This window comes from Musca autumnalis, unplaced genomic scaffold (assembly GCF_047663935.1).
Source record: "Musca autumnalis isolate F117 unplaced genomic scaffold, ASM4766393v1 scaffold_2, whole genome shotgun sequence".
NCBI lineage: Eukaryota > Metazoa > Arthropoda > Insecta > Diptera > Muscidae > Musca > Musca autumnalis.
In genome coordinates, this window is record NW_027411755.1 from 255,396,826 (window position 1) to 255,424,204 (window position 27,379).

At 35.1% G+C, this 27,379-nt stretch overlaps 1 protein-coding gene across 7 annotated transcripts in view; it reads left to right on the forward strand.

Moving 5' to 3' along the window:
• The first annotated feature begins 12,815 nt into the window (after window positions 1-12,815).
• Window positions 12,816-27,379, forward strand: part of Ndae1 (Na[+]-driven anion exchanger 1) — a 192,292-nt gene continuing 177,728 nt past the window's right edge. For all 7 annotated transcript variants that reach the window (XM_073971539.1, XM_073971537.1, XM_073971545.1 and 4 more), the window contains exon 1: window positions 12,816-14,281. The gene's annotated coding sequence lies outside the window, so the exon portion shown is untranslated. The remainder of the gene's footprint in view (window positions 14,282-27,379) is intronic.

Genomic DNA, 27,379 nt, shown 5'->3' on the forward strand with positions numbered 1-27,379 from the left:
AAAAATGACCGGAAAGGTGCAAAAAACCCCTATGACACCATATGTTCGCTTTACATTGGCTGAGGGTATACATCTGTCAGCAAAGCCGACTGACACTTTTTTTACTTGTTTGGAGAACATACGAATGTACACGCCAACGGAAAATCAATAGTCTCCACACTTTGTGTACCTTATACATAGGCCTTGGTATGTCCACTGTTCAAGAATAGTTATCCCCATGACTTAATGAAGGTGCCACTGTGGTACAATGTTATGCACACCCACCTTGCACTCTGAAGGTCTGCAGTTTGATTCCCAGGTCAGGCACATCAAATATTCAACGTTGACATTTCCTGAGTATTTCAGCATGAAAAACTTCTCTACAAGTGGTGTCGTAAGACATGCAGTTCGGACTCGGCGATAAAAAAGTATTTCCATATCATTAAAATCCCGTGGACATTTATATTAGAAAAGTCACCCGTGTCCCTTCTGGGATGTTTCTGAAACAATTATATTATGACCTAATGAGATTTGATTTTCTTTATTTTTATTTTTGTCATTTTTCGTTATCAATCATCAATCAAAGCAATTAATAAAAAATCCGTTTCCTTTTTAGTGTCCTTTTCTGAACCCATACTTTCGGAAATATATCCCGCCCAAAGACGTTACCATGACACACCACCCAGCATTTATTGGCATACCATTGAACCACTGTCGGAAGCAATAACACCAAGACTCAACGGCCTGCGTCCATTCGATTCTGATGACTTTGAAGATCTTCCCGAAGATTTCGTCAGTGTTTCCAAAGAATGTGAGAATTATGATGAAATCTATGAAGGTGATATGCAAGAAAAAATACTTAAGCCGAATTTTCCCGAGCTGATAAATCTCCATAAGAATAGATTTAAGCAAGCTAAGAACTAGAATTTTTGAACTGCGGAATTTATATTGCGTTGTTTCTGCTGTTGTTGTTAAGTTAGAAAATAAATATTGAATTACGAAGTTTCGCCATGCGTATTACTCATGGGATCTGGGAATACATACATACATATGATAAATCATTTGTGTGACAATCTTGTGACTGTCGTCGATCAATCAAAATTTAAGTAGACAAGTCTACAGCTATGTATTGGAGGGAAAAATTTACGCAGCTCTTTTGGGAGCGTCGTTCTAGGACTTCTTAATAAAACAATGAATCGTCAATATTGCCCTGACATTAACATAACCAGGACATTAAATATGGACATGGCCACAAAGTCATTTAAAGACAAAATTATAATAGATTAACCTTAAAGAGACATCAAGGCATGAAAAGAGATTCAAGACCTGAGGCTCAATTCTGTTTCTGTGACAACTTTTATAAAGGAAAAAAGTGTCAAATGAAAAAAATTATAAAGAAAATATTTTTCAATTTAAATTTTCATAGAACAAGAATCCAGCCGCAGACCAAATACTGAATCTAAGCGCAACATTTTGGGCGTTAATGGAAGAGTTACCAAAAACACTGAACCTAAACCAATATAATTCTCATCGGCCTATACGGACCACTACACCTTGACTTTAGACTTCGTACATACCAGATTCAGATACGCAATAGCGTTTACGAGAGTCGTCAACTTCATAGGAATTATTATTTTCTTTGTTCTTTTTCTGGACTTAGCGATGATAAAGTCGACCTCGGCCGTTTCTGGGTGTCTGTCGTCCCACATGTTACCTTAATAAGAACTTAATTGCATTAATTTCTTCCACTGCAGGTAGAAGTTCGCAGAACTCAAAGGAATGAAGTTCGAATATAGAAAGGATTTTCAATGAAACAGATTTCTTAATTTTTTTAAAGATACCGCCTTCAAAGAGAAGGAAAGAGATTTATTTTCACTGATAACATATTGGCATATTCCTATACTTACAATAAAGAATGTCGTATATTAAAAGAATATATGTAGTTGTCTCCAATAACCGTGGTTGTCTCCCAATAACTTTTTTTGTTACCAACGAAACCACTCGTAAATACCGTCACAACGTAATTTCAAATTCTTCAAATTCTTATCGATCGATATGTGCGTACAATTCGCCAGGTTAAAGACAATTTTTCCATTGATTTCCACCTTCTCTTCCACCGCCTCCCTCCCCCCTCTTAGTGATGACTTGTCGGGATTAATTGATATCGACAATTTAACAAATTCAATTATAATTACTCCAAAAAACACACAAAAAAACATAAAGGCCACATTCGACAGTTATCAGTCAATATGTTTTACAGGGACATTAAAAATGCACAAAGAACAACAACAGCAATATCACTGAATAACGATGACAAACCTGCCGCCAGCCAGCCAGCCAGTCAACCAGACAACAGATCAATGGTTTTTCTGGCGCTTAAAAATCGAACCAAAATAAAAAAATAAAAACACAAATTAAAACAAAGGCGGCACAGAGAAGACGGGGCACGCGCCAAATTTATGAATTTGCAAAACTTTTAAAACAACAATTGGATAGAATGGAAATTGAAAAAAAAAAACATATGACCAGCGATAAAATAACAAACAAAATAAATCGAAAACCAATTGGAATTTAAGAATGGGACATAGTGTAATTTTATCGGCAAACAAAAAGAAATAATGGTGGATAAATTACGAGAAAATGTGGTTTGGTGTTTTCTACAGTATGGGGTGGTGGTGTTAGGATGGACGTGCTAAATTATAATATCGAAGATTGAGTGGCCGTTCAAAGCATTTATGCATATCGACACTACCCCTGGAAAAAATATAGAAAATATGGAAAACGAGTTTGTACAAAAGTTATCACTAGACATCGGATTTTAGCATGTTTTTTATTTCTTATCCGATTGGACTCAAATTTTGGATCTAGGCGTTTTGAGGGTCAATTTTTCGATATTTGGGGTCATATCAAAAATATGCAAAAAATATGCAAAAAATATGCAAAAAATATGCAAAATATATGCAAAAAATATGCAAAATATGCAAAAAATATGCTAAATATGCAAGTGTTTTTTTAACAAAAATCGTCAATTAAATTTAGAAAATCATCAAAAAAGCATTCTAAATTACGTTTTTTGACGTTTAACATAGTTTTTTGCAGATTATTATGTTATTGAGACTCTCCAGATATTCCGCCACAGCAATATATCTAGACTAACAAGACTTAAATCAATTTTCACAAGGTGAGAAAATGTCAAATAACCCAGCATTCCTATTACAACATAATTTGCCTTCTATACAAATGTAGATAGATAATGGAAAAATTTCAAAAACTCAATCAGAAATGTCAAAATCAACATGTCCAAATATGGTGATAGTCTAATCGGCCAAAATTGTCTAGCAAAAAAAAGGAGCTAGAGTTAGTCATCGCTATTTTTCTTTAGATAAAAGCGCAATTTTTTCTAGTTTTTGGAAAAAGGGTTCGTTTTTTAGCGCAAAATGGGAAAAAAGTACTAAAGTACCTTTTACGATTCCAGGTTCTGGAATATAACTATAATTAGAAGTATACGTTTTGAATATCCACCTTTGGAAAAAATGCTCTAACTGCAGCTTTAATATTGATGACATGGTTTTAGTTTAATGCACTAAAAATACATAATTTTATATGTATATTGTAAGTATACAACCGCTTAATGCAGAATTGGGAAATGTTCACTCCTCGGCGAAAAGTAATGCATTATTTTTAGATTCACTTTTGCCAGTTTTGTTGAGATGTGTATTTATTATTGTTGTAAAATAATTTCAGCTTAATCTCGGGTTTTGTTGTTTTCAAATGTTTAAAAACAACAAGTTTTATTTAAGTGGAATATAGTTAAAATTGATGCGAAGAACACCAAATGATTAGTGCAAAATGACATCACTCAGAAAAACCACACAATAGCGTGGTAGTGGTAAAATAAGTCAAACCCTTGGAATTATTTTTAATATGGCAAAACCACTCACATATTTCTGCTAGAAAAGCATTTTGAATGCTAAAAAATATAGTTTTTTCATTCCTGCTACAGGAAAACAATTTTGATAACACAGTCGAAAAGAAAATATACAATTAATTAACTTATACCTGACCGTGTACTCGATAATTTGAACTAATTATTACAAATGTTTCGAATTTGGACAGTTGTTTAATGGAGGAGTTGCTGTAAAAATTGTTTCAGAAACATTTAGAAAAAATTATCGAGTACAAGGATATAACACCTTTTATAACACATTAGTCTTGTTGTCTAGGATATAAATAAATATATTAAGAAAAAAGTTCGCCGCAATATTGTCATTAAAGTTGCCAAAGGCACTATACACCTAAAAGGCAAAGATTTCAAGGAATCTTAATTTTCAAAAAAATTAAATTTCACACTTGTCCGTGTTTTGCTTACATCCTGATGTATACTTTAAAAACGTCATATTTTTCATATATTTCACAATCTGATTGGCGTTTTCTGTAATTTGGGAAATTGAGTCTTGTTGCATGGTAAATTGGTAAAAAGTAAGGAAAGGAACAAGTACGGGCAATGCCAATAAAAATGTCCGGATTGTCGTATAGAAAAATCTCACTATTTTTAACACTTAGAGCACGTAGAGTATTATATAACTACCACGAGTTTTTATGCGAAGTGGTCTATAAATGTGACCTGTACTTTGTTTTCAAAAAGACCTGACCAGATGGATAAGTGCGAATCTATGCAGATCATCAAAAGGAACTGTGGATCTATTTCGTTTCCTTTTGCATGTTGCAAACTCATTCACTAAGACAAAATACCCTTAGGGTATTAAAATATAGTTATCAGTGCAATCATGAAAATTCCGTGCATAATTTGTTTCCTTTCCCAAATTTCACAATTTTTTTTCCATATTTATACCCAAAAGGGAATATTATTGTCGATTCGACTAGAATATGCCATCATGAAGCGAATCTAGTAGCTTTCAACTTTTAACAAATATTGATTTTAAAAGAGTTTCACTTTCTACAATTATTTTCCGTGCGGAAAATTCGGACGGAAATATTCATGATTACCCTGTATATGTTTTTATATGTTATATGTTTATAGTAAAATATGAAAGATTTTATGTAATATTCAATATTGTCCTAGTCTTAATTTCTAGCTCATTTGTTATTCTGTCACACAATTTGGCCGAGCAGAAACTATCAACATATTTGGATACGTTCATTTTGACATTTCTGATTGAGTTTTTGAACAAATTTGTATTAGAAAGCAACTTATGTTGTAATAAGAAGGCTGGGTTATAGGAAATTTTCTAAGTCTTTTAGTCCAGATTTATTGCTGTGGCGGAATAATAATTAATAACATAATAATCTGTTAAGAAATCGACGTTTAACGACAATAAACTTAATTTAGAACACTTTTTGATGACTTTCCAAATATAATTTGACGATTTTCGTCAAAAAAATTAGTTGCATATTTTGCATATTTTGCATATTTTTTGCATATTTTGCATATTTTTTGCATATTTTGCATATTTTTTGCATATTTTGTGCATATGCAAAATATGCAAATATGCAAAAAAATAAAAAATATGAGCCTGTCATTGCATTCAGTTTTCTTCAAAACGAATTTTGGTCCAATCAGAATTTTCGTATCTTTATTAATAAAAAATATGCAAATATGCAAAATCCGATGTCTAGTTATCACCCTATTGGATATTAGACATAACCCTAGTACACACGCGATCGTCTTCATTGAAAACAAGTAAAAAAGTATCAGTCAGCTTTGCCAACTGAGATATACCCTCAGTCTGCTACATAAAAAAGAAGCAAACCCGATATGGGTTGCTTGTCCCAAAATATTACTGTTGTAATATATTTTTATTAATTTTCTCGTTTAACTTGAGTTGAATGGTCGAAGAGTTTTTTGCATGTGAAAGAGGAAAGCCGAAGATTTGAACCCACAAAACCACCACTATGTGACCGGGTTTCGTTATTGGTAGCAGCTCATCAGACATATTGGCTGTGGAGTCAGTTCTCTGTCATCGAACTTTTCATCTCTCAAATGCAATGTTGTTTTTTACAGTGCTGACCTTTTTATACCCCCTGCCTTTAGGCTGATATGACCAAAAATGTGCCTCATCGAAATAACGGTTTTAGATCCCAAGTATGTTTGGACAAAATTCATTTCAGACAATTTGGAGTCGATTTAGCAATGTCCGTCCGTCTGTCTGTCTGGCTAGCTGGTGCGCACGATGACTTTCGAATGGATTAACCGATTCGGGTACCTCCCACACAAAATTCGGATAAAATGAAGTTTAAAAGCTCCTCTCGGATCGTTTTGAAATATGTTTTAGCGGGTTGTCCTTGCGGCCTCCTTTACAACGCGTCGAACGTCGCGACGGTACAATTTTTTTCAGGCACAAGTCCATACTTCCTGAGATAATGGCATAAAAGCTTCAAGACACCCTGAGGGCGCTACCTAAAATGAAAAATTCACAAGATAATTCTAGCAGGGAGTATCAGGTTGGAACATGGACTATATCGGTCACTCCTTCGCGTACCTCCCACACAAAATTCGGAGAAAGCGAAGATTAAGAGCTCCTCTCGGATCGTGTTGATTCTTTTTTCAGGACAACTTATCCTATTGGCCCCATTTACAACGGTACTATTTTTTTCCGGAGTAAGTCCATACTTCCTGAGATAATGTCTCAAAACTCCAAACACCTGTCGGCACATGCTAAAATGGTTATTGTGCAAGACAACCCTAAAACTTTTTCAAAAATTTCTTCCTAAGAGTTGACTGATATATTTTTACTTGTTTCCCATTCAACCTGCATGGCTTTCACGACAAAGCCTTTTTAGCACAGCTATTGGAAGTTATGAGTTTGGATTTGAACGCTTACACGTCGTGATAACATTTTCATAAGTTTTCAAGGACATGGGTCCAAATCCCTGTCTGGCTCAAGCTCTTTTTTATTTGTTAAGGCTAAGATCATTTAATGATGGAACATTTTTTTACAAATGAAAAAGGAAAGCCTAAAGTTTTGAGTGTCGATTTTTCGCAATCATCAATAACTGTCCAACAAAATAATTTGTGACAAAGCTGTCATTCAAAACTAGCAATGTGTACCCAGCTTTAGATTCGAACTCACATGTGGCCGATTTCGCTGATAGTTACGCAGCTCATAGGAAATGAAGTTTACAATAAATACGCGAACTCGTGTGAACCTGTTCTTAAGCCTAAATCAGCAATGGGCAGCCACACAACAAATACTGTAAGCAGATATGTACATATGTAATTGAAAATAAACTTTGGAGCCACATTAGATAACTAAACTGACATAACAGTTAGTGAGAAATGACATCCTTTAATTCTGAAAATCATAAAGAATGCCGTCAACGCTTTTTTCAAGGATATACTTAATTTTTTTAACAAAAAAAAAAAATCAAAAATTTTTCACAGTGGTTTGTGCATGACCTTTTATATTTGAATGGAGTAAACGTTATTGTCGTTATTAGTAGACTTCAGTTTAATCATTCGTGCTACAGGAAATAATTTTTGAAAAAAACCATTTTCATTTCATATATATTTTTTTTTAAATCGTGAACTTTCTTTATATTTTAATGGAATAAACGTTATTTTTTGAGAAAAAAATTTCGAAAAGTCATAATCATATTGTACATGTGCGAATGTTTGTCTTAGCTATGCCCAAGACCATAGGAAAGTTTGTACGGATGTGTGTCGGTGCCAATTGCTGGCCTAAATGTTTAAACTTTTGTGGGGAGAAGTAGCCGAAGATGTGGACCGATATATCCAGGACTCAATTTAATAGTCATTTTAGTTAGATGACCTTAGGTTTTATACAACATTAGTGAATCTCATGAAAGTGTGGACTTACCCCAGAAAAAATAATACTGTCGCAAATAAACGGTGGCCAAAAATAGAAAGAGTTGGCGTAGGTGGATGAATTTTGTTACAAGTACTTATGGCAGCGTCTAGGACAAAAAATTGGGAGGGTCGGTCAACGTTTTAGCATAGCCCCCATATAACTGTACCTACCGATTTTCTATATATTGAAGATTTACCTATGTTTCCCGACCAAATTGGCTGAATTTTTGCATTGAGGATTCCCAGAGGATAACAAAATGTTCTGATAAAAAATATGAGCACAGGTCCGCGTTTTGATATAGCCGTCATATAACGGTACCTCCCGATTATAGATATATTGAAGATTTACATATGTTTCCCGACCAAATTGGCTGCATTTTTTACATTGAGTGTTCCTAGCGGACAACAAACTTTTTGGAGGTCTTAGCCACATTATAAAACCGAAGTACCTGATATTTGGTACTTAGTCTTCGCCAAGGCTGTGAAATATTCATACAAAGAATTGTGAGTATTGGCCCATATTTTGGTATAGCCCCCATGGAACGGTACCGTCCGATTTTCGGTATTTTGAAGGTTTTAGCCACAATATCCACCCGTGATGACTGAAATTTGGTGTTCAACCTTCATATATGTTTGTGGGCTTATTAAATACATCATTACATATTTTTATACCCTACACCACTATGTGGAAAGGGTATTATAAGTTTGTTTTGGTAAAAATTCATGTAACACCGCGAAATATTCGTCGGAGACCCCCAATGTGGTATACCAATTTTCACATCACGACGAGATAAAGCCATTTTTAGATGTGTGTCCGTCCGTACGTCTGTCCATTATAAATTGTAATCAAACTCCAGGCCGCAATTATGGACCGATCATCACGAAATTTTGTATGAAGGTCGGGTTCAGACCTGAATAGATCCCTATTTTTATTGGTGATGATCGTGAAATATTTAGCGAGCGAAATGGACCAAAAACATAATTTTTGTCCGATTTTGTAGCTGATCTGTAGATCGCAATAATAGTCCGATCGCCTCGAAATTTTAAATAAGGTAAGAGTATATTGCAAAGAAGACGCTTGCAATTTGAGATGGCGATCAGATAATATTTAGAGGGTAAAATAGACCACAACTTTTGTGTGAAAATTGTGAAAGTTTTTGATATACAGCTTATATCTTCATTCCTGTAAGAGACATTCCCGGCAAGTAAGCTATACTTGGAATAGGAACGCTTGACATTTCTATTGATGTCAATTGTGATGGTGTACATGATAAGATAACAGAGTTACAGCCTAATATACGCAATTTGTAGTTTGTAGTGTAATCATAAACTTTCACCTCTAAATTTGTCGGTACAGGTCCACGCCTTCATATAGAACGGTACATTCAAGTTTCGATATTTTGAAGGTGGTGGCCTCAATATTCCCCCGAAAAGGCTGAAATTTGGTATTTAGTCTTCCTTGGGGGTACAACACTTTCCACCTTAAAATTTTTAGATATATTTCCACTCCTTCATATTGCCCTTATAGAACGGCACATTCCGATTTTCTGTATTTTGAAGGTTTGTGGCCACAACCTTCAAAATATTGAAAATCAGCCACCGAAATGGCTGAAAATTGGTATTTAGTCTACGTTGGTGGTAAAACCCTTTCCGACTGAAATTCGTCGGTATAGTTCCACGTTTTGATATAGCCCCCATAGAACGGTACTTAACGATTTTCCTAATTTTGAGGGTTGTGACGTCAATATTCCACCGAAATGACTGAAAATTGTTATTTAGTCTTCCAAGGGGTTATAAAATATTCCAGAAAAGAATTATCAGCATAGGTTAACGTCATCCTATATCCCCCATAGAAGCGTACCTCTTGATTTTCGGAATTTTGAAGGTTTTAGCCACATTATCTTAAAGAAATATAGGAAGTTTGGTATTTAGTCTTCTTTGAGTCTAAAAACTTTCCGCCAGAAATTTGTGGGTATAGATCGAACGGTACCTCCCGAATTACGGTATTTTGAAATTGCTGAAATTTGGTATTTAGTCTTCTTTATAAACTAAAGGGAACTAATTTTTCCATTTTACTTCAATACAACTCGTGGTGGAGGGTATAACAAGTTCGGCCCGGCCAAACTTAACGCCGTTCTTACTTATTTTTAATAAGACACTTTTCCTTAAAAAAGTTGTTTGAGCGAAATCAGGATATTGGTAGCGATCAGTAAAATTTTGCAACACTGTCAGTTCGTTTTGAAAAACATAACTCACAGCAACAGAAAGTAATGATTATACTCCAGACTAAAAAACAATCAAAAGAAATTGAAACTTCAACCAAAAACAAAACAAACAAAACACCTTTTCTATAAGACGATGTTTTGATATACTGTAGGAAGATCTCTTATCGGAAGACATTTTAATGTTCTACAGGAAGACCTTATGGTGTTCTATAGAAAGACATTGTGGTCATCTATGAGAAGATTGTTTGGTGTTCTGTGAGAAAAACTTCAGGACTTCTGTGAAATGACCTTCAGGTCTTCAGTGAAAAGACTTTCAGGTCTTCTATAAGAAAACCGTTTGCTCTTCAATAGGAAAGACAATTTGCTATCCTACAGGAAGACCTTTAAGTCTGCTATGAGAAGACGTTTGTGTCGTCTGTGAGAAAACCTTTTGATCTTCTATGAGAAGATCTTCTGGTATTCTATATGTAGGTCATTTAGTCTTCTGTAGCAACACCTTTTGGTATTCTATAGGAAGACCTTGTGGTCTTCTATTAGAAGATTTCTTGGTCTTCTATAGGGAGACCTTTTGGTCTCCTATAGGAAAACTTTTTGAGTTACTATAGGAAGACCTTCGATCTTCTATAGGAAGATTTTGTTGTCTTCTACGAGAAGATTTTTGGTCTTCTAGGAAAAGACGTTGTAGACCTCAATGAGAATTTTTTCTGGTTTAGTATAGGAATATCTTTGGTCATCACAAGACCTTTTAGTCTATTATATAAAGACTTTTAGTCTCCTTTAAAAAGACATTTTGGTCTTCTATAGGAAGACCTTCTATGAGAGGATTGTTTGGTCTTCTAGGAGATGATGTTTCGGTATTCTGTGAGAAGACCTTTTCGTATTCTATGAGAAGATCTTCCGGTCTTCTATGACATGTTGGAGATCTATAGGATGACAATTTGGACATCTATAGGAAGATCTTGTGTTCTTCTATGAGAAGATTTTTTTGTCTTATGTGAGAAGATCTTTTGGACTTCTTTGATGATATCTTCTGGTCTTCTGGGGGAAAATCTGTTGGTCTTCTATAGGAAGACCTTTTGGTCTTCTTTGGGAACGGGCAAAATGTGTCTCATCGAAATAATTATTTTTGACCCCAAGTATGTTTGGACGAAATCCGTTTCAGACCATTTGGTGTCGATTTAGCAATGTCCGTCTGTCTGGTTGGCTGGTGCGCACGATAACTCTCGAACGGATGAACCGATTTGGTCCATAATTTGGCTTTCGTAATATTTTGTCCAAACACAGTTTAAGTTCGAAGATGGGTTATATCGGTCCATCCCTCACAAAGGTTCAAAAATGTTCGGAAAAATTGTGACTGATTTCGTCCATACATTACACATCCTAATATATCTACCAGATATAGATCAAGATCGAATGTGGTCTATATTTTTCCACTCCTTCTGGTACCTCCCACACAAAATTTCGGATAAGTTCATTTTAAGATCTGCTCTCCAATCACTTAGATTTTTATTGAAGCGACTTGTTTACGCTGTCTCAATTACGACAGTAAAAGTTTTTTCAGAAGCAAGTCCATACTTCTTGAGAAAACAGCTTGAAAGGCGTAAAAACCCCTATGGCACCATATATAGGGGCTGGAGAGCACGATAACGCTCGAATTGATCAACCGATTTGGTATAAAATGTGCCTTCGTCATATTTTGTCCAAACTTAGTTTCAGTTCGAGGATAGGCAATACAGGTCCACAAATTCCGGTAAATTCCAAATGGTATGCACGACATCTCTTGAACGCGGTAACCAATTTGTTCCAAACTTTGGATTTCGTAATATTTTGTCCAATTGTAGTTTAACTTTGAAAATGGTCCATATAGGTCCTGTCCTTATGGGGCCTCCCCCACACAAGTTCAACATTTTTATTTAAGTGCAGTTCAGAATATTATGTTTTTCTTGGTCAAGTCCATGCTTCCTGACATACTGGCCCAAAACGTTTAAATTATACGGTGACCGACTGAAATGACTCATTAAATAAGATCTACTATGGGTTATGTCGATCTAATGGGTTATGTCGATCCATTCCTCTGGTACCTCATCCGCATTATTAGTGAGCTTTAGGTCATACGCCAAAAAGGGCCACAATATCTAAAACTCCCTAATACATAATTATTAGTGAAAAGGATTTTGGTTGCGTAGGCGTTATTCGATTCTGTTGGTCCACAGATGAAGTTTTGAACTCGCACAGGCTGAGGGTATATCTCTGTTGGCAAAGCCGACTGATACATTTTTATTGTTCTTTCCTGTAGTTGATTAAAAAAGAAAATAAAAGTTCACTTTTCACTTTTTAATTTATCTAATTCCGTGGCGTAGCACTGTATTATAACACCTCAAAATCTTGTCTGATTCCCATGGTCATAACAATAATTAACCCCCCCTAATATTTCGCATAGACTACTGTCTCCCTTATGACTTTTGTTTGTACGTCCCGCAACAACAATAAACACGTTGTATCCATTTCAGTAAATATAATGAATACTTTGACAACTATCGGTCAAATGACAATCATGATTTGAAATACCGTTAGATATCAAAAAACAAAGAGAAATTTATCGAGAGCGAGAGAAGACTTGCGCACAATGGGTACTAAGAGAATTTACCAACATAGCGCAAATTACCCACTCTATTCTGCAGCTGTTTCTGAGCATTGGAGAAGAAACAAAAAAAAGGGTACCACAAATGAAGAAAATCGCTTTTCTAGGGGAACCAAAGAAAATTCTGTATTTTGTGAAATTTAGGTGCTTCTGTAATTTTCTGATAAACGGACGTGTTCTATCGTGTTGTCGGTCGAGTGTTTTGAGTGTTGAAGAAAAAAAATTGATGTTTGAACAAGAAGAAGTTTTGTTTCTAAAAAGAAAAAAATAATAATAACAAAAAGCGATAAATAAGATTAACAAAACGGAGTGTGTGAATTTTTGGAAAGAAAAATTCTGAAATAAGTGTTACATTAAAATAAATCTGAAAATGGGCAATTGAATGGAAATTATGCGATTTTGTATTTGAAAAATCGTAACCATAACCCATTTTGTCGCAACCCATTAAAAAAAGCAAAAGAAACCTTTTAAGTGTTAAGTGTTTTTATGCCAATAAGTGAAAAATATTAAAAAAAATTAAATTAGAAAAAATATTAAAAAATATATTTATTGCAAGAAATATCGCATTTATTTTGAATGATATAAAACTTCGGTAGATTTGTTCTGTGTCCACCCACACCCACCTACTTCTACAATAAAATTTGCATGTTAATTAAAATTCAAAGAAAAGAAATCCCTGTCCTCGTCAATATCGACGACTACAGTTCCAATTAAGAAAAAAATCACAGTGGTTTCCTAGTAAACCGACAGGTCGCCCACATTTGGGCGATTTGAGTTGATTGGAAATTGAGAACAATAAGCCTTCTTTCTATAAATATGATAAATATGCCCTCCTGCTACTTCTCCTAGAGGTCATTCCCAGAAACCCATGAATAATTGTCAACTTAATTGACATAGTTATGGACAAAGAACGATATTCTGTTACACCAACAGCAGCAACAACAACAAAACCACTGCCACAACAAGCTAACCAAAGCAGCTTAGCAGTTCATCACAGGAGTGGAAGGCCCAGTTAACTTGGCTTACCTACCACAACAACAGCAACAACGTTTGCAGAGTCGACCAAAGGCAAGCAGCAACAGCAGTTACCGGAGGCAAGAGAAGAAACAACAAAAGCCCCAACCAGTGATTATAACTTTTTGCCAACAAAAAAAAAAACCTAAATATAGGCCGTTCTCTAAAAGGGTCATGTTTAGAGGGTGGCTGGAAATACAAACAGACACACATTCACACATCAGCCTCACTCAAAAATAGTAACCAATACGGACAGCCAGAACAAAAACAACAAAATCCATTAAAGCAGAAAAAATAACAACAACAACATTAGTCGACAGTAGGCCAAACACCTTGTCCTCCTATTCTGATTTTCCATTTTCTTGGTGGAACACAGAAAGGAAAAATCTCTGCCACCAATGTACATTGTCGGGGAGTGTAACTGTGGTGGTATTCTTTATGGTTTTTGCAACTAAGAAGAAGAAGCAGAAAAAGTTAACTCTTGGAATTGCCATTAAAGTATAAAAACAGAAGATCCAGCCAACAACATCGCCGGTCTTCATACTTTTCAAAAGTTGTCAACAACAAAACGAAACGAAAAAAATAAACAACTTGGTAAGTAAGAGATTTTCCATATCCATTCCATGGATTATGTCAGCCGTATTGACTTAAAGATACACATCTCTCTATCTGTCTGTTTGTATTGACAGGATATAAATTTGTTTTGAAAATGTTGTCAGAAAGGCGCGTGAAATATTTTTGTAACTTTAGAGGAAAATATTTGGAAATTATGTTAAGCCTGTGCACGAGTAGTGGAACTTTTTGATTTGCTTTATTAAAATGGTTGGAAAGCTTGGAAAGACACTATATGATGTTTGGATATATTGATGAAATTATTGAGTGCAGACAAATTGTATTACATTTTAAACAAACACTACACAACCAAAATTCTTTCTTCAATTTTGGACAAAATATTAAAATTTTGTACCAAAAAGATTGATCCGTTCGATAGTTATCGTATTCTCCAGGGCTTTCGGGATATTTTCTCAAGAAGTATGGACTTGGCCTTGAAAAGAACTTGTACCGTCGCAATGGGGACAGCGAATACAAGTTCTTAAAACAAAATTCAAAGCGATTCGAGAGCAGGTCTCAAAATGAAATTTGCCGAAATTTGTTGTGGGAGGTAACCGTAAGGGGATAGAGTCCATATTTAAACCTCATCTATGTCTGGTAGAAATTTCACGATATGTAAATTATGGACCAAATCGGTTACTACCTTCGAGAGTTAGGTGTGCACTATTTTAATGAAAAGTGTTGAACTTTTTTGGGAGAGGTACCTATCTTCGACTTAAACTATGTTCGGACAAAGTAATACGATGGCCAAATTTTAGACCCACTCTGCAGATCCGTTCGAGAGTTATCGTGCGCCCCAACCACTACACTTGGTTCCATAGGGTTTTTTACAACTACAGGTTACTTTCTCAGGAAGTATGGACTATCCCCTGATGGAACTTGTACCGTCGCACAGTGTCCGATTTTCCGAAAAACCTGGCCAAAACTCTAAAAATGAATGGATTTTGACCTAACCTTTGGTTCTTATGTTTTTCGGGCCGCTGATTACATTTTTGATATAGTTTAACCCTCAGCCGGTCATTTAAGGGGTCTTTTGGGTCCCTCCTCCTATAAAATGTGATCTTATCGGATCAAAATATTTTACAAATTTGTTCGCCATCAATTTTTACTATGGGTCCTAGAATACACCAAAACTCTATACCTTACCTAAACTCCAGAAATATGCAGAATTATAAACACATTTTAGGGTTAAGGGCGTACTTCATGTGAGTTTTGGCAAAACTGTCATACAAAGCATCATTTTAGAAGAATGCCGTCAAAGACAAAAATGTTCTCTGCTAAATTTCAGTATAAGTTAGAAAAGAAATCTCTATTTGCATTACGTACCAAAAAAATATCGGTATCAATTTTGCCAAAAAAAAAAAACCAAGAAACTAAAATAGGGTTGCAAGCTTCCACCATTTCTACAGTTTTGGAAATATTTGAGTTAAGATCACTTGGAATCCTTGCACTTTAGGTGTATAATGTCTTTGGTAACTACACTGACAAGAATTCGAGTACTTTTTTCTTAAAAAAATTAACCCTCGTGCGAGTCATAAAAGGGGTCCTTTTGGTCCCTTTTTCCACAAATCTTTGAAATCTCCTATAAAATGTGATCGGATCAGACCAAAATATTCTAGAAATTTGTTCGCCATAAAATTTTACTATAGGTCATAGAATATACCAAAACTCCAAATTATACCCAAACGCCAGAAAGTGACCCTATACTATATTCTGACATTCTGAATGAAAGAAAATCTGTACATACCTGAAAGACAAAATATCACATAAAAACAAAAAGTGCAAATATGTGCAGGATGTTTCGATGGAAATTGGTAAAAAACCCTTCCTTTTTTATGAAATGATAAATTGCACGGCCCAACTCGATGTTGCTCACAACTATTTTCATAATTTATTGTGAAAATTGATCTTGAAAAAAAAATAACAAGTACGGACATCAATTATTTAAGAACGCACAATTCATTGGCACTACTGAACATCTTAAATACGTTTCACATACATTTCATTACAATTACAAAAAGAAAATATTTAATAACCGTTGTTTATTTTGCATATTATCATAGATTTACAAACAACTTAAATATTGACAAAAAAAAAAAAAAAACAAATTCCAAATAGGGTCACTTCGACCTGCATTTATACCCACTTATTAAACAAGAAATGTATATATTTTTTCATAACTACACGCACTGGGATCCTATAAACAATATCTGACCCTTTTTAGTGTAAATTGATAAATTTTTTTTCGATTTTTGGCCAGTTTTTTTGGATAATCGGACACTGTGCGTCGTATGGGGGGCAGTGAATACAAGTTGTTACAACAAAAATCAAAGCGATTCGAGGACAGGTTCTAAACTGAACATTTCCAAAATGTTGTATGGGAGGTACCCGAAGGAGTGGAATTATTGATTCCATATTGGAAACTCATCTATGTCTGGTAGAAATTTCACGATGTGCCGCATCGAATTAATGGTTTTGGGCGAAATACGTTTCAGACAATTTGGAGTAGATTTAGTTCATCAGTGTGGCAGGCTGGTGCACACGATGACTCGCGAACGGATTAAACGATTTGGTCCAAACTTTGATTCTCGTCATATTTAGTCCACACTTCTTGAGACCAAAACACTGTATATTGTTAAATTTCTTCCAAACGTACATCAAGTACAAATACCTCTCTCCACTTTCGGGTAGCTCCCTCACCAAAGTTCAATATTCACTAAAGTGCAATTTGAGGGCTGTTCGAAGAAAGCAGAAAGTTTTGAAAATTTTACTGTTTACGGCGATATAATTTTTTCCTGTACAAGTCCATGCTTTCTGACATAATGAGCCAAAAGCTTTAAAAACCCCTACAGAGACCAATTAAAATGACTAATTGCTGCAAAAACTATCGACAGGAATGATTCCCAAATTATGAGCGGTTACAGTATCGGTTATGTCGATCCGCAACAGTTCAACACTTGCACTCTTTGTCTTTGGGGTCTTTGTACAACTCTATTCATTTTGAACACACAAAATCTTTCCTAAGGGCCCAAAAAATTCCTCCCAAGTTCTATTCTTGCAATATGAGGATGATTAAGTTTTTTTCTGTCAGTGGAATAATAAAGTCCACAGTTTATAATACCTACTCCACAAATGGTTACAAATGTGGGACGGATCTAACACCTATGAAAATGCTGATGCGGCTGCTGATAGTGTCACGACAGCGGCCAAAAAATTGTCAAAACCAAATACCTCGGAGTACAAATATATGTATATACTGATGTGAGTCGATAGAAAACATACCAATTAGAAGGATTTTGAATTTTGGCATTTGATCTATATGAGAATTCAAAGAATTCAAATACAATGTGAATTTTTCTCCATATTTCCCAAAATTAGCAACATGTATTGTCTTAAAATATTTGAATATTTAAAGTAACCGTAAATATAAAACTGATTTTTAAGGTTGATTTAGATGTAATAAAATTGGCGTCACCTTTGTTTGGAAGACAACAAAAACTGTTGATACATTACTAGTGACTCTGAAGACATGAAGATGCCGCTGTATTTTTTGACGAGAGTGGGTGGAGTTGATGATTACACTGTGCTACAGTGAAAATTTGCAGGGGTTCTGATGCATAAATTCGGTATTGTGGGAGTCCATGGAAGACGAAAATACCTTTGGTTTCTTTGGGTCACTTCGTTTTTTGATTTTATAAAGCTAAATGTAGTGAAAAACGGGATTTCTTGGATTTTCAACTTAAAACGGACATAACTTCTTTTTTCCACCTCGGTCTTATAGAGCTTATTTTTTATTTAAAAGGTGAAAATCAATATTTTGAATAAGCCATAATTTTTAAAAATCGGGTAACAAATGGTTAAGTTATAGTGATTTCTGTGTGACAAAAACACATTAAAAAACAGGAAAATGCTTTTACTCGTGCTCTAAGTTGAGCAGAAGACACCAAACTGCGTAATAATTTACTTTTATCAAGAAGAAAATTTAGTTAGCTTTACAAAATGGGGAAAACCAATGAAATCGCTTGAAAAATAGATGAGTTATGTATCGTTTTTATACCCTCAGCATTTATTTAACGGATTTGGACGAAATCCGTTTCAGACAATTTGGAGTTGATTTAGCAATGTCCGTCCGTCCGTCTGTCTGGCTGGCTGAAGCGCACGATAACTCTCGAATGGATCAACCGATTCGGTCCAAAATTTGGCTTCCATAATATTTTGCCCAAACTTAGTTAAAGTTCAAAGATGGGCTATTTCGGACCACTCTTTCCGGTACCTCCCCCACAAAAGTTCGAAAATGTTCGGAAAATTTGTGCGCACGATAACTCTTGAAGGAAGTAACCGATTTGATCCATACTTTGCACATCGTGAAATTTCTACCAGACTTAGATGAGGATGGACTCAATCGGTCCACTCCTTCGGGTACTTCCCACACAAAATAAGTTCAGATTAAGGCCTGCTCTCGAATCGCTTTGTTTTTTGTTGCAACAACTTGTATTCACTGCCACCCATACGACGGTACAAGTTTCATCAGGGGGAAAGTCCATGCTTCCTGAGAAAATAGCCTGAAAGATGCAAAAAGCCCCTATGAAACCATGTTTAATGGTTGGAGCGCAAGATAACTACCGAACGGATCTGCCGATTCGGTCCAAAATTTTGCCTTCGTAATATTTTTGTCCAAACATAGTTTAAATTAGAAGATAAGCCATATCGGTCCACTCCTCCACAAAAGTTCAAAAATGTTCGGAAAAATTGTGCGCACGATAACTCTTGAAGGGAGTGATCGGTGTAAGCTATACTCTTCACATCCTAATATATGTATCTACCAGATATAGATCAGGTTCGAATATGGACTATATTTGTCTACTTCTTCTGGTACCTCTCACACATAATTTCGGATAAGTTCACTTTAAAACCTGCTTTCGAATCACTTTGATTTTTGTTGAAGCGATTTGCATTGTCGGAGAGCACGATAACTCCCGAACTGTCCAACATTTAGTCTTCGTCATATTATATCCAAACTTAGTTCCATGGGACAAGGCCGGTCCACAACTTCCGGTACTTCTCCCCAATATTTAAAAAATGTCACTAAAATGATAGGACATTATCACTTGAATTAGGGAACCAAATTGGTCCAAACTTTGGATCTCCTAATATTTTGTTAAAATTTAGTTTAACTACTAAAATGACTCATATCGGTCCTCCCTAAGGGTACCTCCCCCACAAAAGTTCAACATTTGTGTCTTAGTGCAGTTAATTCCTAATCCACATTTTTGTCGGCAAGTTCAAATATCCAAAAAGGGCCACAAAATTCTGAAGAGACCTTAAATACATTCGATCTGTCCGTAGGTTAAAGTTTTACTTCACATTGGCTGAGGGTATATATCTGTCGGGAAAGCCGACTGTCGGGAAAGCCGACTGACACTTTTTTACTTGTTTTGGAGTTATTTATATCAATTAATTAATGGTATACAACTAACATTAATAGGTTTTTAGATAGATCTTCTTATCAGCATCGGTCCTCCAGGTAAAAATGTGTCCAATGGATAATTTAATAAGGCAAAAGTAACACAAAACTTTTTACTGGGACTGAAGTTAATATATGATATATGGATATGTACTTTAAAGAATAAGAAATACTGAATGGGGACTATACTGAACGTATTATGATATGCTTAATTTTCCTCTGTTCCAAATTTCAAACATATATGTATCTATAATATTCTAAACTCTCTCTATTGAAATTATATAGTTTGTGTCAATATTTCATATAAAATCAACTAAAAACCCTTTAAAATAGCTTTATGTAATGCTATACAACATTTTTTAATTTCATGATTTTTTTCTGAAAATGTTGTTGATAATATTAAAAGTTTTGAATGGAGATTTGATGGGTGGGCTATAAGTACACAATTTTGGATATGGGCAAAATACCGTTATCAAGAATAAAAAATTTTAAATTTTTATTTAAATTTGATAAAAAATATAAATTCTTAATATTTTGTAGAGTATATCTTTGGATTGCCACCTTGGCTCTTGGCATCTCTTCCGAAGCGAAATGTGTAAAAAGATTCTACCATTGGGGCATCAGAGTTTCCATAGTAATTTGTATGGGGCCAAAGGTGAATTTTCACGAAATTGCTCTAAAGGCCACATTTATTGTCCAACCAATTATAAATTTTTACCAGTTCATTTCTGTAGCTAATCCCACAACGGTAATGTTACAAAAAATTTTGAAAATCGTGTCGAATTTTTATATTGACTACATGGCCCATGGAAACTTTGAGGACCCAGTGGGACGTGTTAACATATTCCGATTGTGCTCAAACTTTGGCAAGCTTTAGGGGAGTGCCGCTTAAAAAATCCTGATGAGGTAATTAACCACCAGCGAAACGATCGTAGCCAATTGGTTGGGTGTGTGGAACTTCGCTAGAATTCACTTTTTCAATACAAACTCCTTAGGTCTAGCTAGCTAGCTCAATTTATTCAATTAATTAAAACTTTCATAAATAATTAACTTCGTCTTAATAAGACAACAATAAAAAAAACCGTAAGGAGTTATTTGAATTTCCATCAAAATTTAATTTTATATTTGGAAATCATTGCCATAACAGTGCTGTTCCACTCTTATATTTATTATAAATTTGCCATAGGGAAATTGGATTTTTCTCTAAAATTCCCTTAAATCTATTCTTTAAGAAAAGTTCATGGTAAAGCATGGTAAAGAGTTTAGTGATTTAAAGTTCGCCCGATATATTAGTTTTATTTTCAACATACACATCTTCCCCCTCCCAATGAATTGTTAATTTTACTTTCTTACTTCTTTTACTAAATTCTGTGAAAACAAAAACATTGTTTTCCCAAAAAAAAAAACCTTTTCAAGTTTTGCGATTCAATACATTTGTGCTACATTTTAATATTATATTATCTTCACCCCCACTACCGTGGACAACGTAGAACTTTCTGATTTATATTCATTGTGGTATTGGTGAAGATGACCTCCTCGACACTAATTTTACTTTAAGACAACTTATTAACAGCATTACAGTTTTCCTGTTTCAATAGACAATTTAATCGATACGCTACTGATTTCGAAAATAAAGGTTATTTAAATGTCAACCGTAACAAACATCAGCAGCAGCGGTGGTAGTAGTTGTGGGATACATTGTTAACAAGAAGTCTCTTGTTTCTTTTCGTTCTTTTTTTGACAGATGATAGAGATTAAATATTTAAAAAGAGATTTTAAAAATCTACGCAGAACATAAAAGAATACTACTTTCTAACCAGCAGTGCGAGTGGGCGGGAGTGCATTTGTTTGAAACTTAATTCGCTACAAATCAAGTGGCAGAAAAAAATACATACAGTGAGTGTCAAAAATATTCGGTTTTCAATTTCACCAATAATAACACCTCAGTATTTTAGAACCCCATAACCAATATTCAAAAAACCAAATACTTAAAAAAATGTTGGTCCTGTGGCTATTAAAAAATGTATGTAGCATGGATCCATGGCAAACCTATAAGCGAGAATAACAAAGAACACGTTGTTAACCCTGTTTTCTATGCGTCAAAAATATTCGGTTTTTGTAACTTTTGTTAAATATTTTGGCAAAAAACCAGTCAACATCCAACTTTTTCTGCAATATTAGTATAAATTTCAATAATTGCGAACAGAATCTTTGTTCCTGTGTGCAAAAATATTATATTTTATAACAAATTATTACAATTTAGGGCTAAGGAAAATCGCTATCCTAGAAAAGAGTAAAAATTTTATATTTCATTATAAAAACGGCAGAAATAAAGGGAATTTTTGCTTATTATTGAATATTTAGTCGAATACATTTGAAATAATGTGCAAAAGTCACGAAAATATAGAAATAATCGATTTCGTGAAACACATAAGCCAGCCAAACCAAGGCCTGGGAGGGAAGGTGGAGGAATATCCTGAAAAATTACGGCTAAACCACCCTTAATTTTCTTGAAATTGGTCACCGAGCCCTAAATGACTTTCAGAAGATAAAAAATATGCACTTACTTTCCAAAAAAATCGTAAGGATAAAGCCTTTCATGGCCTTGTAACACATCATAAGTCATTGATAAATACATGTCTCCTATAAGCTCCTTCGTACTTTTTGTGTTGGAGTACACAGAAAGGCCGGAAACTTGGTGGTATACTGATTTTCCTGCTTAGACATTCAAAACTAACTCCAATTCACCAGGTTTCTGATGTACATCAAGTTTTGAAGGTACATCAAGGCGAAATTTGAACTAGATTTTTGGTTATGTAAATAAGCCGATGGTGTGTGATGTGTTACAAGGCCATGAAAGGCTTTATCCTTTCGATTTTTTTGGAATGTAAGTGCATATTTTCTATATTTTGAAAGTCATTTAGGACTCGGTGACCAATTTCAGGAAAATTGAGGGCGGTTTAGCCGTAATTTTTCAGGAGATTCCTCTACCTTCCCTCCCAGTCCTTGGTTTGGCTGGGTTATGTGTTTCACGAAATCAATTATTTCTATATTGTCGTGACTTTTGCACATTATTTCAAATGTATTCGACTAAATATTCAAAAATAAGCAAAAATTCCCTTTATTCCTGCCGTTTTTATAAAGAAATATGAACAGTTTTCTCTTTTCAAGGAAAGCGTTTTTCCTTAGCCCTAAATTTTAATAATTTGCTATGAAATATGATATTTTTGCACACAGGAACAAAGATTCTGTTCGCAATTATTGAAATTTATACTAATATTGTAGAAAAAGTTCGATATTGACCGGTTTTTTGCCAAAATATTTAACAAAATTTACAAAAACCGAATATTTTTGACGCATAAAAACAGGGTTAACAACGTGTTCTTTGTTATTCTCGCTTATAGGGTTGCCATGGATCCATGCTACATACATTTTTTAATAGCCACAGGACCAAAATTTTTTTAAGTATTTGATTTTTTGAATATTGGTTATGTGGTTCGAAAATACTGAGGTGTTATTATTGGCGAAATTGAAAACCGAATATTTTTGACACTCACTGTATGTATTTGTAGAAATGAATTGAGATGTTATTTTGTATTCGAAAATAACATTTTATTTTACAAGGATATTTGATTACTATTTTTAAGGGGAATGTCTACAATTTCCAATTTGAATTTAATTAAGTTTGAATGGGAATCAAGCAGAGAGAGAGGAAAGGGTATCACTAATTAGTATCTAGAGATTTATGTTTGTATATAAATAGGTTTGGAAAAGAGTGACGGATTGATAATCAAGATGGTCACTCCCAATACAAAGATCACTGGTTATTGTGTGTTAAAAAAAATCAAATTATACGGATATGAAATGATCATAAATAATATTTTACTGTACAGTACTTACTAGCCGACCACAATATTGTCTGAATTCAACTGATGAATGGTGCATGTTTTTAGGCGCAAAAATTCAATGCAAAAGATGAAAATTAAGACTACCCGATTCTATATCAGCTGTAAAATTCATTGTAATTGTGAATTAATCGCATAAAAACGTAAATGAACATTTCGATAGCTAGGATATTTTTCGATTTAAAAAGTTATTTACAAATTCTAATTAAACGTTTAACGTGTTGATTTTTACCAGAATCCCATCGTTTACAAACTCAACTACTGTCCACTTTGTGACATTAAACTGGACAAAGATATTATTGGAACAATTTAAAAATTTGATTAAATAAAACCAAATGTTAAATACTAAAATTCCTGAACAACAACTCTTTGTATTAAATAAATATATTAAAATGTTGTGATTTGTGACAATCGCATATTCAGAAAATGAAAGAAGCTATCTAAATGTTCACAATACAAAAGAACCTTTTTACAGCAAATCACCCGGAACAGAGGACCTGAGGGAACAAGCTTTTTCCACATTTGCCCTTCTTAGGATTTTTAATTCCCATTTGGGTTTGCTACGATTTATAGCTTGGGCGCCATTTAAAACATTTCATGTTTTCAAAAAGAGTAGAAGCTCTAACATGTAACAAAATACAGTGGTTAACAAGTAAAAAAGTATCAGTTGGCTTTACTTTCAGCCTGTGTGAATTGAGACTATGTATATCGGCTACACAATCGGAATTCTTTCCCCAAAACTACTTTTTTTGAGGGTCTGGTCGGTAGTTTTGAAAAATTTGGAACAATATCGAGAGAATATCGAAGAATATTGGAACATTTTCGGACCAGTAGTCAGCAAATATCTGCTTCCCCTAGTAAAAAAAATATGCAACACTGTTATTTACTGAGATCTATGGTACATTTTTGTGGTAGTTTGGTTTCATGAGATTTGATCGGTTTGGTATCTATGGACCAGAGTCGAAGAAAGGGGTTAGAAACAAGTAAACATTTATCAGTCGTTTTGCAGACAGAGATATGCCCTCCGCCTGTCTGAATTGAAACTTTCATCTATTGACAATATCAACGGTATTCAGTCTACGGAACCGAAATTCTTTCCCCAATAATTATATATTAGAGGGTTTTCGGGTTTTGTGGCCCTTTTTAGAAGTATGAATTTGCCGACAAAAATATATTGTAAAAATAAATTGTAACGTTCGAGGTACCTGAAGAAATGCATAGGTCCATTGATCCATTAGTCCATTTTGGAAGTGGATCTTATTTCATTTCAGTTGGTCACCGTATAACTTTGAGGTTTTGGACCACTATGTTGTGAATCATGGACTTGCCCATCAAAACATAATATCGCTGTAAACTGGACCACAAGGATTTCCTATGTTAATCCTACATTTTGTAAATAGTGGTTTTATAAAAGGCTGAGGTTACATCAGCCGCTGCCAGGGTCGACATAAGGACCTACAAACCTTAAGTAAGGAAAACGATTAATTGTACTTCACTTCTTTGTTTATAGAATTACGGACTATTACGGAATAAATAAATAATTAGTAAATATGACGTTTAAGTGTATTTGTAGCTAGTGTATGTCGGCTTGACGCGTGCTAGTCTGGGAGCTGCATCGGACGGATGTTGTTGGCTCGATGGTGATCGGGTTAATATTATCGTTTGGATAACAATCGGGTACCTATTGTTAGATCTAGGTGATCGGATTGATATAATCGGCTCGATGGTGATCGGTAGCAATCGTCGGGAGTGTCGCTCGGCTCTGGGTGATCGGATGCTATCGGCTCGTTAGCAATCGTCGGGAGTGTCGCTGGGCTTTGGATGAAATGGTTAGACAAGAGATCGAACGGATCGCAAAGAACGAACGAATCGCAAAGAGCGAACGAATCGCAAGGAGCAAACGGATCGCTGGGCCGACGACTGTTGGTACATTCGGTTCAAGTGACTGCGGTCTACGTAACACATCTTATATTGTACTTCGTTTAACGCCAGCACTCGACAAATTCAGCGACGAAAACTAAACATCTTATCAGTCTGGGTTTACGGAGTGAATGAGAATTATTTGCAAGTTGAGTCACCCAGAAAATACACTGTAGCCAACATATCTCTTAGCGATGGTAGTACAAATTAGGAGTAGGTAATACAAGTGTGTGTAGTGTTGTTGTCTCTACTGCAGTAATGAGACCGATCGAACATTAGGGTGGGTTGCATTTAAAGTAGGTAGGACAGTATGTAACGGTCACGTTACAATCTTCAAAGGTTCTTCGAACAGAGCTTAAACTGCACCTAAACAAAAATGTTGAACTTTTGTGAGCGAGGTACCCTACGGAGTGGACCGATATAGTCCATATTCGAACATTATCTAAGATTCGCAGATATATTGCTATGTGCAAAGTGTAGACCGACTCGGTTACTGTCTTCGAGAGTTATCGTACGCACCACTTTAGCGAACAAATTTTGAACTTTTGTGTGGGGGTACATGAAGGAGTAGACCGACATGGCTCATCTTCGAACTTAAACCAAGTTCGGACAAAATATTACGAAGCCCAAATTTTGGACCAAATCGGCTCAGTCGTTCGAGAGTTATGGTGCGCTCTAGCCACTACACATGGTGCCATAGGAGTTTTTACACCTTTCGGTCCATTTTCCCAGGAAGTATGGACTTACCCTGAAAAAAACTTGTACCCACGTAAGATGGGGCAGCGAATACAAGGTATTGCAAAACAAGTGAGCCAAGGCTATAGTCGGGTCGGGGCTGACTATGTGATACCCTACACCACTACCCCTGTTCATAAGCTTTTGACTAATAAAATTCAAAATATTAAAATTGGGATAGCTTAGCGCCTTTGCTCTGAATGTCTTCATTAACACAGGTCAATTTTTTTGAATCGCATTTAAGTGCACCGACAGTACAACCCAAATAAAAAATGGAAAATTGGGATGTATGCCAACCATCAATAGGCTTCTTTCTCTGTTAGACCCCCATCAACCCCCAAAATTTCGTGAGGATCCCATCAAAATTTTGTAGTGTGATTGCACAAAAATGGAAAAAGGGATGCATTACCGACTATTGCGATATCTCTGTTGTTTGACCACCTATGACAACCTACTTCACATCGTTGTAAAGGCGATATTTTCTACTTTCCTTGCCAGGTTTTGCTTATTAACTTTTAACTATTTAATTTATTTAACTATTATTTGGATACCTACGCCAACCTGCTTTACATCATTGTAATGATGGGATTTTTTACTTTCATTGTCAGACTTTGCTTTTGGAAGGTCCCGAACCAAGGCTGTTATTTTCGTCATTATTATTAAAATTATTATTAAAATCGCAAGTTGTGTTCTATTAGCGGCTTTTGCGATATCTTCGTTGTTTGACCACCTACGACAACCTACGTAACATCGTTGCAAAAGTGATATTTTCTACTTTCATTAGCAGGTTTTGCTTTTGATATACCCCTTTTAGAAGCGGAGATATTCGCTTTGAAATAAAACGTTGACTTTTTCTCCAAATTAGTTTTTTGCCCATTCCGAACCCTGAGTATTATCCGACCATCACCAAAATCAATAGGCTTCTTTCTCTGTAGGATCCCCATTAGCCCCCATCCGATCCGATCAAAATTGCGACCTGTAGCGTGATTACAAAAAAATGAAAAAATGGGATGTATTGCCGACTATTGTGATATCTCCGTTATGTGGCCACCTACG